Here is a 13,014-nt window from a genome sequence, read left to right as displayed (position 1 = left end):
TGGCTGCTGTTTTGGCTGCTGTTTTGGCTGCTGTTTTGGCTGCTGTTTTCGTCGCGTGCTTTGCCAGGCCTTGTCCCAGTCGTCTGGTCCAAACCCTCAACTCTTTCTTGTTTCTCTCACTCCTCACCACCGACTCCTCACCGCAACCAACTGACCACCGACTCCTTACCAACGCAACCACTGACCCTCCTCAGGCAACCGACTCAGACCAACTCAGACCAACTCCTTGTGACCAACTCCAGGCCTTTCTGTCTTCTGCTCTCCTCTGTAAAAACGCATCTCTCCCTCGACACGCCCTGCCTTGGGTTATATAGGCCCCCGCCCCTCAACCTTTGCGAACCTCCCCGATCGCTCTTCCTCCGCCCTCTCTAGCCAAACCCCTGGCTCATGGTTGGTCGAGTGGGGCTGGCTCACTCCTCCCCTCTATGACGAGGTGGAGACACGCCTTTCTTCCCCAACCCTACCTCGTGGCCAATGGTGGTTGAAGAAAACCGCCCAAAATGCGGAAGGCAATTGGAAGGGAGGTTTTGGGAATGGGAATGGAAGTTTTGGGAGTGGGAATGAAGGGAATCTATCTCTTTCACTGGTGCAATGGAGTATTTCTATTAATGGGAGACACAGCCTTATCCTAAAACACAGAATAAGATATAACTATCGAACATGGATATTCTATGATTGGCTGACGTGTATGCTTGTGGACTAATTATGGAACGCCCTTTTGATCTTTACACAGCTCCGGAGGCAGGAGGCACAGAATAACAATAACAACAATAATAATAATTCACACCAATTTACCACAATACAACACAATCAAAAAAAATATACAGTCCTCATATCCGCAACACTGCACCCTCCTCCTCTTAGGCACGTCCCGGGCCTACAACTTTTACTTTTAGTGTGACACGTAGGTGTAGTCCCCTCTACTTTTAACCTGACCCTGAGTGCGACAGTTTTAAAACATAAATAAATGTGTCCCGCTGCTCCATTGCACCCTGCCTAACAGACTTACGCCCACAGTTAACCGAATTGCGGAATGGTCTTCAAACTATACACTGACGGTGGGAAGCATTATTTACAATGACGCTATTTTTATTTACAAAACTAACCCAGGACCTGTGATTGTTCTTTCTGGGGGGGAGACAGTCTGCTCTGCATCGACGCACCATGAACGCACCCAAAAACGCACCAATACACACCCAAGCACCAATCGGTGCAGTCACCATTGTTCATCAGTGTTCAATGAATAAAAATAAATTCAACAACCCCTAACCCTGCAGGTGGTCTCTTGCTCTTCGGCTCCCTCTGCTGGTGATTATTATTTGTCTTCCAGATGTTGTCATTTTCATTTTGCTTTGCTTACTGGCGGCCTATTTGTATTAAAACTTGCACCCAATGTGTCCTTTTTATTTATTTTATTTATGGCCCACAGGGCCGACTAGTGTGGTTCACCTGTGGGGCATCGGTGCCCTGTGGGCAAGGTCCGCCAGCAAGATTTCGGGCCCTCATGGCCGGTTCCAGCAGAGGGGCCATGCCCCAACCCATGGGGTCCATAAGTGGTGCATCGATGCAAACAGCTGGTTCTGGGAATTTCGGGCGCACAATGGCCGACCCACGCACGCTCCCCTCGGCACCCAATGGCGCACAGGTCATGTGGGAAACAAAAGGGGAAAGACAATTGAGCGAGGGGTAAGGTCACAAGGGTTCTGTCAGCCCCTCCTGGTTCTGTCACCCCATGGTGCCCGCTGGCACTGGGCTACCCGGGTCCGTCCTCCGGATCCTCGGGCCCCATCCACAACAACTACTACCGGCTCCCAGAGCCCACCTGCGGCCTCACCTGGCCGACATCCTTACAGTGGTGGAGCGCCCAACCAACTACACACACTAACAGGCTACACGCCCAGCCATTTCCACATCAATAAGGCAATGCAAGGCGAAATGCGTACGGAGGGCGAAGTGAGAAAGCTCGTCCCTACCGTACGTCACCCCCCTGTCACCTACCCTACCCTTGCCCTTGCCCTTACCCCATATGTACAAAAATCTACACATTTACAAATTCGTCACTACTGTCACGTCTTCCCCATATTTCCCCTATACCAAATTCGTCTCCACAATCCCTCTATCCAAAATTTGCCATCACCAAATTCATCATCAATCCTCATAAGGAGGAAGAGATGGAACAACAAAACACAATGTCACACCCACGTCATGATGCGTCTCACCATCCAAACATTTGCACAGTAAAAATAACAAAACATGGCATGGTGTGGAGTACCTGTCACCTCAGGTGAGTGGATGCAGATGGTGCGAGGAGACTTCATCCTAACTACTTTCTAAATGACTTTAACACACTTTACACTACCCGGGGTCTCTCCCTGCCAATCCATTGGCCAACTTACACTATGGGTTCTAAAAACCAATTCCCATTGACCAAACTGTGGTGCTTCTCAATTTGGGGTCTCACTCCCCCGATTCATCTCCCGGTGCCCTCGCACAATTTCTGGGCTGCGACGTGTAACTCTCCCAGCAGGTCTACCCACCTGCACACCTCCACCACTGTAGTTGCCACCCGAGCTTACCTAGCTCCTCACCCTAACCTAACTAACTGGGGACAGCCCCTCCTGGTTCTGTCACCCCATGGTGCCCGCTGGCACTGGGCTACCCGGGTCCGTCCTCCGGATCCTCGGGCCCCATCCACAACAACTACTACCGGCTCCCAGAGCCCACCTGCGGCCTCACCTGGCCGACATCCTTACAGTGGTGGAGCGCCCAACCAACTACACACACTAACAGGCTACACGCCCAGCCATTTCCACAACACTAATGCACCCATCCACAATACCATTCTGCAACCGCACCACAAATGCCAATATCCAACCACAATTTACCTATACCCTCTACCTAACACTTACACTACCCGCCCCGGGTACTCATGAAAGGGGTCCACTCTTCCCCCATCCACACCTTCGCACCATGCACACCACTCCGTACCACCTACTCCAACTCTCTCCACACCACTCATTCTCTGCTCCACATATTCCACACACCTGTGCTCTCACACCTGGTGCCACCTGCACCCTTCTCTCCCCAAGCGCATTCGCGCTGATCCACAACACTCACTACTCATACACTGCTCCACACACCTGTCCAGTTGCACACCTGTGCAATCACACCTGTTCAATCACACCTGTTCAATCACACCTGTTCAATCTTCAAACACACGGCATCATCTCATCTAACTACTCCCCTCTGAAACTTGCGCTTCCCAGTCGTCCCTTTAAACTATTGCGCTCCCATGTCATTATCATCCACACTAATCTACCTGCGTCCCCACTACAGGTATCAGTCACTAACTAACCTTAACGTTACCTAATGTCATCTTCGCTAGATCCCTATCAATATCCTAACCCACCCGGGCTAGTTTTCACTGCCATCAACCCCATAATCGATAGCGCATTTGCCCCACGTCTGTGAGGGATGGTGGATTTGCCATCCCACCACATCGGGGGTCTCTCACTATCAATTTGGCACACCTAAACCCAACCAATCAAAAATTCTGCCAATCATCGTACCAATCATCAAATTTCGCCTTTTTCTAATTTCGGGGCCGAAACACTATCATCACCCGTCTACTTATTACATCCTCTCGGTGCGCCAATTCACGTCTACAGCCCGGCTTCGTACAGCCGAGCAATGAACGCGGATTCTTTTGTGCCGGCGGCTGGATGCGTCCCGCATTCGGGGCAGGGTCGGGGGCTTACCCGGGCCGAGATCCCACGCACCACCTCGGCGTGGAGCCATCCAATGTCCCGATCTCGACCTGCCGGCACGTCTCAATAGAAAGTGGTCGCCATGACGACCCGTCCTATCGGGCTGCCCGCTCCGCCTAGTGGAGCCCGGACGCGGCCGTTCCACGCGAGGCCCAGCGTGGATCGTGCACGGCGGTCCTTTCGAACCCGCCGTGGCTCGGATCCCCGCTGGTTCTCGTGGCACGCGAAGCCCGGCACGCACCGAGGGCCCGATTCGGCTATAAGTCGCTCTAACCGCTAAACCGGTTACCGTTGATGCTTCCCCTGGACGCTTACATGCATACGCTACCCCTTTCTTGCTCATACATGCAGCCGTTCCAATGCTCCTCGTACCTTTCCTTACACACCTCGGTACACTCATTCCGCTCGCCGACTTGGTCACACACCTGACCACCGAACACCTTGGCACACATTCGTCGCTCGCACACCTCACCAACACACCTCTTCGCGCCCCTTTCTCGGTCACCTCCTTTGTGACAATCACAGGTGTGCTCTCACCCGCACACCCAACCACGTGCCTCACTACCAATTCCAGCGTGCATTCCCACTCACGCTCTACCATTCCAGGTGTGCATCCTTCCATTCCAGGTGTACATCCTCGCTCACCTGCCACAACCAACTCACGCTCCGTGTCACTCTCACTACTCTCACCTCCACTCTCGGTCGCGCACTCACCCTTACTCTCGACAGCACACTCTTTCCTCATGCACCCGTCCATTACACACCTTTCTCGCGCACACTCTTCCGCACATTGTCCCGTTACACCCTCTGTAACACTCACCACAGGCATGCATTCTCCCTTACTCTTGACAGCATGCGCTTTCCCCATGCACCTGTCCGTTACACACCTTTCTCGCGCATCCTCTTGCGCACACTTTTTCGTTACTTCCTCCGTAACACTCGCCACACCGCGCTTCCCTGTGCTCCCTCGCACACGCGCTTCGACCAACTCGCTCCTGACGGCACACTCACTCCTCGGCGTGCACTTTTTCCTCACACACCCCATGGTCGGACATTCTCGCACACCTCTTTTTCCGCACACCTGACCTGTCGCACACTTCACCAACGGCCTCTCACGAACACCCGGATCCAAACCAATCCCCAAGCCGACTGAAGCTTTCCTCACATCATATACATTGCCACTCACCTCCGTACATCGTCTCCGCACCTCCTTTGCCACCTGCAAACTCTTTATTCGGTTAGTGAGCATCACATCATGAGTTGAGCACCGACCTTGCACATATTCCATCACCTCCTCCTGGATTTCTCTTTTAGTTTCTGTTCGTCCCTTCTTAATTTCACTCACCTCTTCTTCCACTTCCTCTAATTTTTGTTTAACCTCTTTTATTTCTCGGTGCGTCTCCTCAAGTTCGTCCTCTAAGGCTACCGTGACCGTCTCTATGTGCATCCTCACTTCTCGGTCCTTCGTCTCCATTATCTCTGTCACCTCGTCCACCCTCATTGTCAGTTCCTCACGTACCATCTGACATTGCCTCTGTGTCGCTATCAAGTCATTTTTAATTTCTTTTTGTGTCGCCTTTAACCCTCCTAGTACCGCAGTGTTCCTTTGAACCTGCTCCACTAACTTCGATTGTCCCTCTGTCAGCTGTTCCACCTCCTCTGTCAGATCTTCTATTCCCCCTTGTAACTTTGCCGTATTATTCCTCACTTCTTTCTCCATACACTTCTCACCTCGCTTTACCTCCTCGCGTAGCCCCAAAACCTCCTCACTTACACCTCGTCGTATCTCCTCCATCTGGTTCCCCATCTGTTCGATTTCCCGGGCGGATTGCTCCCCTATTTCCTGCAATTTGTCTTCCATCCTATTTTCTAACCCCATTAACCCATTTTTCACCCCCTCTAACCCATTGTCTAACCCCTCAAATTTAGCTTCTAGCCGTTCCCCCATTTCTCCCATTTTGCCCCCCATTTCGCCCCCCAATCGCTCACTATCAGCCCTCTCTCCGTCCCTCATTACCCCCATTTGGCCCCCTATCCTGTTTTCCATCCCTTTGAAATTATCGTCTGTTTTTACCATAAAGGCCATCATCTGTTTCATAAACAGGTTCAAATCCATTGGCATCTCGGGTTCGACTACCGCGACCATGGGCGTGGCTAAATTTGGTGCCGCTGTAACCACGTGCGCGAGAGCGCCATTTTGTGCACCTGATACTCCCTCAAACGCCTCCTCATTGCTCCCCTCCATTTGATCCTGGGTTACTCCTAAACCCTCTATCTCTCCCACCGGCATCCCGTCGCCTTGACCAGCCATGGCGCGATTTCAAAGTTCAGGTTTTGTAAAACAAAACAAATTTCGGCCGTTCCAAATTTTTGACCAAATTTTTTTCAAGATGTTTTTAAAAAAAAATTTGGTTCGGGCTCCGAATCCCACTCCCAGACACCAATTGTTACAGATCGCGGTTAGATGTTGTAGACCGAGCGTTTGGTGACCGCGACCTAACAAACTTACCCGATTCCACCCGAACTTTGGCCGTATCGCACCGTAGCTGCCCAATCTGGAAAAGACTAAAACGACCGAATGCAAAGAGGAAAAGGAATAAAACGACAAGACGGACAGAAGAGTGACTGGGTTTATTATTATTTACACACAAGCAAAAAGCAAGCAGTCACGTTTATTTACAACACATAAGACGCAGGTGACACAGTGCAAATACTAGCTTATCTACAGACTTAACTTATTCCCAGGACAGAACAAACAAAACAAACTCACGTATACAAGAAGGATGGAATGGAATGAAGGTGGATGGCTGGAGGGAGAGGGAGGTCCAAGGGGGTCCCGCAGCACAACCGGCGCGTTTAGCAGCCGCCGTTCAGGCCAGGCCCCACGCTGCTGTTTTGGCTGCTGTTTTGGCTGCTGTTTTGGCTGCTGTTTTGGCTGCTGTTTTGGCTGCTGTTTTCGTCGCGTGCTTTGCCAGGCCTTGTCCCAGTCGTCTGGTCCAAACCCTCAACTCTTTCTTGTTTCTCTCACTCCTCACCACCGACTCCTCACCGCAACCAACTGACCACCGACTCCTTACCAACGCAACCACTGACCCTCCTCAGGCAACCGACTCAGACCAACTCAGACCAACTCCTTGTGACCAACTCCAGGCCTTTCTGTCTTCTGCTCTCCTCTGTAAAAACGCATCTCTCCCTCGACACGCCCTGCCTTGGGTTATATAGGCCCCCGCCCCTCAACCTTTGCGAACCTCCCCGATCGCTCTTCCTCCGCCCTCTCTAGCCAAACCCCTGGCTCATGGTTGGTCGAGTGGGGCTGGCTCACTCCTCCCCTCTATGACGAGGTGGAGACACGCCTTTCTTCCCCAACCCTACCTCGTGGCCAATGGTGGTTGAAGAAAACCGCCCAAAATGCGGAAGGCAATTGGAAGGGAGGTTTTGGGAATGGGAATGGAAGTTTTGGGAGTGGGAATGAAGGGAATCTATCTCTTTCACTGGTGCAATGGAGTATTTCTATTAATGGGAGACACAGCCTTATCCTAAAACACAGAATAAGATATAACTATCGAACATGGATATTCTATGATTGGCTGACGTGTATGCTTGTGGACTAATTATGGAACGCCCTTTTGATCTTTACACAGCTCCGGAGGCAGGAGGCACAGAATAACAATAACAACAATAATAATAATTCACACCAATTTACCACAATACAACACAATCAAAAAAAATATACAGTCCTCATATCCGCAACAATATATATATATATATATATATATATATATATATATATATATATATATATATATCAGATAGAGATCAGAAATCAGATATATATATATATACAGTATCAGAAAGAGACGACTAAGACGACTAAGAGGCATGTCGTAAGAGACGACGAAGAGGGTTGGCGTCAGGAAGGGCATCCGGCTATAAAAACATTGCCTCAAAAAGAGAACCATGACAATTACAACTACATGTGGGCAGGGTACAGCCCGAAGTGGAGATAGGTTTCTGAGGTTTGGGACATGGAATGGAGGGACAATGACAGGGAGATCAGGAGAAGTGGTGGAAGTATTGGTCAGAAGAAGAGTGGACATATGTTGTGTGCAAGAGACGAGATGGAAGGGAAGTGGTGTGAGAATGGTGAAGGGTAGGCAGGGACAGAAATACAAGTTTATGTGGCAAGGGTGCCTGGAGGGCGTGAATGGTGTTGGTGTCCTGTTTTCTGAGGAGTTTGTAGACAGTGTGGTGAGTGTGACTAGAGTGAGTGATAGGTTGATGATGGTGAAAATAATGATTGGAAAGCTCTTGGTGAACGTCATCTCGGGATATGCTCCGCAGGTTGGTCGAAGTGATGAAGAGAAGGACAAGTTCTGGTGTGCGACTGAGAAGCTGATGGAAAACGTGAAAGATGAGGAAGTTGTTGTGGTAGGAGGAGACCTAAATGGACATGTGGGAAGGAGTATGGATGGTTTTGATGGAGTTCATGGGGGTTACGGATATGGTGTGAGAAATGGAGAAGGTGAAAGGATTTTGGAGTTTGCTGATGGAGCTGATTTGTTGATTTGTAATACTCAGTTCCAGAAAGAGGATAATAAGGTTGTTACGTACACGTCAGGTGGGTCAACGACAACCGTTGACTACCTGATGGTGTGTAGGCGAGATAGGGGGCACCTCCGGGACACAAAGGTGATCCCGGGGGAGGAGGCTGTTTCACAGCACCACTTGGTTGTCTGCGACATAAGGGTGAAAGGTGCGAGGAGAGCTCGGCGGGTGAAGTACCAATCGAGAATGAAGGTGTGGAGGTTGAAAGAGGTGACAGGAAGGGAGGCATTAAAAGAGAGGCTGAGTAGGGTCGAGGATGATGTGGTTGAGCTTGAAAGTGGTTGGATGTCAATGAAAGCTAGTCTGTTGGGAGCCGTTGGTGAGGTATGTGGATGGACAAAAGGACCACCGAGGCACTCGGAAACATGGTGGTGGGATGATGAAGTTGGAAAGAGGATTGACAAGAAGAGGAAGAAGTTCAAGGAGTGGCAGAAGGCGAAAGGTACGGGAGCAGAAACAGCAGAGCATGAAAGTTATAAGGCAGCCAGGAAGGCTGCAAAGAAAGAGGTAGCAAAGGCGCAGGAGGCATGTAGGAAAATGTTCGGAGAACGCTTGGATTCGGAAGAGGGTCAGAGAGCAGTATTCAGGATTGCAAAGCAGATAGCGAAAGAGAGGTGTGATGTGATGGGGGTGAGTTGCTTGAAGGATGAAGTGGGACAAATCATTGTCGACCCAGATGGAATTAAAGGAAGATGGAAAAGATATATGGAAATGCTGTTGAATACAGAGAATGAATGGGATGGCAACATAGAGATAACCCAGTTTTAGGACCGGCAGAGAAGATAACTGAGAAGGAAGTTGAGGAAGCGATAAAAGCAATGAAGGGTAGAAAAGCGGGAGGGCCGACGGGAGTTGTGGGAGATATGTTGAAGGCAGCAGGAAGTTGGGATGTGAAGAGAATGACAGAGATCTGTAATCTGGTGGTGAAAGAAGGCCGCATTCCAGTGGCTTGGGAACTGAGTACCCTCGTCCCTCTATACAAGGGGAAAGGTGACCCTCTGGAGTGTGGCTCGTACCGAGCGATAAAGTTATTGGAGCATGGAATGAAGGTATTGGAAAGGGTGTTGGAGAGGAGGATAAGGGAGAAAGTGAAGATTGACGAAATGCAGTTTGGATTTATGCCAGGAAGAGGAACGACAGACGCGCTTTTCATTGTGAGGCAGTTGCAGGAGAACTACATGGAGAAGAGGAAGAAGTTGTTTCTTGGGTTTGTTGATCTGGAGAAAGCATTCGATAGGGTTCCACGCAAAGTATTGACATGGGCATTGAGGAAGTTAGGAGTGGAGGAATGGTTGATCAGAGTAGTGATGGCAATGTGCAAAAGAGCGCGCACAGCTGTAAGGACGAAGGACGGGAACAGTGGTGAGTTTGAGGTGAAGGTGGGAGTGCATCAGGGGTCGGTACTAAGTCCACTACTATTTGTAGTTGTGATGGAGGTGCTGGCTCAGAACGTAAAGGAGGGTTTACAGTGGGAGTTGTTGTATGCAGATGATCTGGTGTTGATTGCGGAAAGTATGGATGGACTGAAGGAAAAGATGAACAAGTGGAAGGAATGTATGGAGACAAAAGGTCTGAAGGTGAATATCGGAAGGACGAAGGTGATGGCAAGTGGTAAAGCATGTGGTAAGGTGGAAAGAACTGGGAAGTGGCCCTGTGCTGTGTGTAGGAAGGGTGTTGGAGTGAACTCCTTTCAATGTACAATGTGCGCTGAGTGGGTTCATCAAAAATGTAGTGGTCTGAGAGGGTCATTAACCAGTGTGGCAGCTACATTCAAATGTAAGGTGTGCACAGAGGGAGCTGCAGATGGAGGAAATGTTGAGTTGGATCTTGGAGATGGCGTGAAGCTGGAAGGTGTGAAAACATTTTGCTACATCGGACACATGCTGAATGGAGAAGGTGGATCAGACTCGGCAATCGTTGCTGGAGTGAGATGTGCATGGAAGAAGTTTCGGGAACTGAGTGGCGTGCTGATGTTGAGGGGAGTGTCGTTGAAGCTGAAGGGAAAGGTGTATGCTGCATGTGTGAGAAGTGTTATGATTTATGGGAGCGAGACATGGGTAATGAACGTAGAGCAGCAACGAAGGTTGGAAAGGGTTGAAATGCGAATGGTTCGACGGATGTGCGTGTGCGGAGTATCGTTGAGAGAGAGGAAGACAAATGATGAATTGCGAAAGATGATGGGAATAGAGCCTGTGATTGATGCTGTGAAGAGGAACAGGTTGAGATGGTTTGGTCATGTGTTGAGGGAGGATGAATGTGACTGGTTGAGAAGAGTGATGGAAATGAATGTAGAAGGAAGTAGAGGACGGGGAAGACAGAGAAAGACTTGGCTAAAGATGGTGGAAGAAGAAATGCAGGCAAGGGGGTTAACAAGGAGGAGAGATGCAGAAAATAGGGCAAAATGGAGAAGATTGTCATGGGGACCGCAAGGCTAACCCCCGCTCTAGTAGGGAAAATGGCCTTTAAAATGCATGTTGTTGTTGTGTATGTGTATATATATATTCACCATATATATATGGCAAGAAATATAAACTGACCTTCTGTACTCTTGCCTCATATTCATATTTTAATCTCAAATACAAATTTCTTGAATATATAGCAATAATGACAAATTTGACTTCACTGTTCAAATACTTATGGAGGGCACTATATAGCACTAACTCAAAACATTGTGGAGATATTATGACAAAACTTGGTGAATAAGTTGAGTTGGTTAGGTAACAAGAACAAGTAGATTAAATTTTGGTTCAGGTCCAGATCCAGATCCAACCTATCAGTGGGATACAAAAGGTAAACTGTTCAGCTTGGTATGCTCTCTACTGAGTGCCTTTCTAGTTACCTCCACCACCAAAGGTGGATGGAGGTTATGTTTTTACCCCTGTCTGTTTGTCTGTCCGCTTGTTTGTGAACAAAATATCTCAAAAGGTTATGGACGGATTCGGACGAAATTTGGCAGAGAAGTAGTGTATGTGACAAGGACGAAATGTTTAGATTTTGGTAAAGATCCGGATTCGGCTACTAGAATTTTAAAGTGTTTCTTCACCATTGGGAGATAGGGCCAAAAACGATGCGTAGCAGGATATCTCAAAAAGTTATGGATGGATTTGGACGAAACCTGTTGGACAGGTTGTGTGTGTGACAAGGAAGAATCGATTCAATTTTGGGGTAGATCACTGATTTTGGTGAAGATCCAGCTCGTAAAATAATTTTTAAAGTGATTCTTCACCATTGAGTGATATGGCCAACCAGGCGGAGGTATGCTTTCTACTGAGGGCCGTTCTAGTTGCTTATGCTTTACTCTTTCAACAATAATGCATGTCCTCAAAATATTCACAAGTAACCAGGAATTTAGAACTCAGCAACCACAACAACACTGGCAGTGAATTCTGATATACCAAGTATATCAATGTAAACGGGGTACTACTTAATGACAATTGAAATTTTAAAATATTTTTCTGTGATATTTAAGTACAATTACTTCCTTTGAAAGTTTTACCGAAGGTAAATTATTAGCTGTCCAAAAAAATATTTTTGGCTTAATTGTGCAATGTATACCGGAAGCTGTATCATGAATAATGTATTGAGTTGTGTTTGAAATAAACTATAGACATCTTGTGTATAGGGATGTTTTTGGATTGAAAGAGCTCCGGATGACAACAAGCATTAGGTGTGTTCAATAAAATAATTTTGTTTTTACGCATTTTTCAACTGTTGTTACACGGTCATGCAGCTGTCACTGTCAATGCGGCACCCAGAACGATGCATCAAAAACTATTGATAATGAAACATACATATCGTGCATGTTTTCCAACCTGAGATCGGTCCCAGTTTAGATACGTACTGCATATCCTGCATGTTTGGTAGTACTCTACTAGGTCTTCAAGAGCCCTAATTAAACCCTTCTTGTGGAATTGGCCCAAGTTTTTGAGATTTCTGTAACTTGTCTATTTCACAATATTTACCATCAATAGACTTCCTGGGATCTTTAACGTCCACCAGTTCATGCAACCGGAAGGGTCACCAGATGAATGTCCACCGGAGGGGCAACACACTGTGTGAGGCACCATTCTGTCTGCAAAGCACCAATTCGACAGTTTATGCTGTGTGGCCAGGCATCAAACCCAAATCCTAAAGGTAAGTAAGCTGCCTCTGCACCATCCTGCCAGACTGAGATTGTCAGATAGTACGAGGTTGTTTATTAGCCATGTGGCATAAAGTAAGGATGATTGTTCTGATAGATGGTTAGAATTGACGTGAAGACTCTCCCCTCACATGGACCTCTCGACAAGCCACCCACAATGCCCTGGCTCACTACAGCACTCCACGTGAGGCCAGAATTTGCCTTCCATTCTCATGCGCCAAGTCGCACTCCAAACGGAGCGTCCAATGCAAAAAGAAAGCACTTTGAATCGCAGGAAACTCCAAACAAAAGAGAACTCGGATGCGCATTTGGTGACATTTTTGGAAAACAAAAACAAACGAAAACTTGAAGAACCTTCATTCTTCTTTGAATTCCAAACTGATTTTGAGCCACAATAACAAGTTTTACGAACAAGAAGTACTTCAACAAAAACGTTTTGCAGTAGCTTTGGACAAATATGTTTTTCTGTAATTTTAAATAGAGGTCCATCATTATGGTTGC

The sequence above is a fragment of the Myxine glutinosa genome, chromosome 7 (genome assembly GCF_964187855.1).
Source record: "Myxine glutinosa chromosome 7, kmMyxGlut1.1, whole genome shotgun sequence".
In the NCBI taxonomy this organism is placed as follows: domain Eukaryota; kingdom Metazoa; phylum Chordata; class Myxini; order Myxiniformes; family Myxinidae; genus Myxine; species Myxine glutinosa.
Note: the sequence above shows the minus strand (reverse complement) of the source record.